We start from the raw sequence: 1,910 nt of genomic DNA on the forward strand, positions 1-1,910 counted from the left end.
AACTGAGAATATTAGCCTTATTTCAGCTTCAAATTTCATTATGATTGAACTAGGCTGTAATTAGAGAATTATCTTCAAAAGATTTAAAGCAGTCTTACTGTTCAAATAACTGGTTTTTAAAGCTAGAAAGTTGTGATGAAATTTTTATTTGTATATCATTTAGGTATTTAAATGTTAAATTATAAGCTTCTTCATTTGGATAGCTTAAATTTTATTAATGTTAATTTTTCATTGATTAGAAAATGAAAGTCAAAAGATAACTCGTTAAATTTACATATCTCAGTTTTTTTTTTTTTTTTTTTTTTTGTTGTTGTTGTTGTAAGATTAAAACGTTAAACTAATAAACGATTATTACTTCTTTCATTTCTATTACGAGAATTCCCCCCCTCCCTACAAAATTAGTTCTTTTATCAATTTATTACATTTTCACCTTCTCTTCAGATTAAGTTACTTATATTTAAAGCTAAATATCAAATTTCTAAAAAATGTTTTCAGAAATAATTTTATGTCTTCATTCTAATCAATGACAATTCCTCTTTTTTATATTTATATAAATAATTCAATTCAGTTGTAGATTGTCAGGATTTCTTTGATATGGGAGATGTGAAAAATTAGCAATGCCTTCGCCGGGACTCGAACCTAGACCTCTCGAATACGCACCGAGTGTACTACCATTACAAAACTAAAGCATGCAGAAAGGAGGGGGAAAATACCTTAGGGAACCCAATCGCCAAATCCTGATGGCGAAGAATCATCATCCACCATCTTTTAGGTCGGGGCCACTATAGTCATTAGGTTATTTTCGAGCAAGAGGATGTGGGAAATGAGAAATACCCTCGTCAGGACTCGAACCTCGTCCTTTCGAATACGAAACGAGTGTGCTAACAGTTACATCACGAAGGCATGCTGAAAGGAGGGAGAATAACAAAGCAAAATAAAGGAAATTTTCTCCTGGGAAATTCGAAATGAAATTTAGAATGCAAAAGTGGGCTATTGTGGTAATAATTGGCAATTAAGAAAGCATTTTTAGATTTGAATATAAGCTACCAGATTATAAATAAAGGTACAGCAGTGTAAATAAAAACTAAATAGTAGAGTAAAGCAGAAGAATTATTGCTGATTCCATGGACAGATCCCGACTTTTTAAGAGGAATCATAATAACATATATATATATTGGGTTTTAACAAAACTTTCCCGCCACCGCAAATATCGTCTTCGCAAACATAATACACTGGCGTGTTTAATCATATTTTGTCAAATGCTTTTTGGCATTTGAAAAAAAGAGATTTGTTTTAGAACACTCATAGAGATATTAGGTATTTTTTGGAAGCAGAACAAGGCAAAAATTAGCAACACCTTGGCCGGGAATCGAACCACAGACCTCTAGAATACTCGCCGAGTGTGCTGACCACTACACTACGAAGGCAGGAGAAATTCTTTATATAATCTCCCTTTTAAAGGGCGTCTGGGGTTTTAGGGGACCCAATCGCCAAATCCTGTGTGTGGAGCATCATCATCAACCACCCTTTTAGTTCGAGCGCCACTGTAGAGACATTAGGTATGTTTTGGGAGCAGGAGAAGTTAAAAATGAGCAACACCTTCTCCGGTAATCGAACCACGGACCTCTGGAATACGCGCCCAGCGTGCTGACCACTACACTGCGAAGGCATGCTAATAAGGCGGGAGAACTAGCTTATACACTGTGTTGTGAAATTTGTAAAAAATTATCGTTACTTTTAAGTACAAGGTGTCTGAAATAGAACTATCACGCTACCAGATTAGAACCATCATTTACTTCCAATTCTGTTTCAAAAAATCAGCTACAAAATGTCACCAAATCATGTGCTACAGCTTTAGGTACTAATGTCGTAAATTATGACACTTTGAAGGTTTGGAACCGAAAGTTCAA

Source organism: Stegodyphus dumicola, chromosome 3 (genome assembly GCF_044657685.1).
Source record: "Stegodyphus dumicola isolate Sdum_Otavi_A_Nest chromosome 3, ASM4465768v1".
NCBI classification, from domain to species: Eukaryota; Metazoa; Arthropoda; class Arachnida; order Araneae; family Eresidae; genus Stegodyphus; species Stegodyphus dumicola.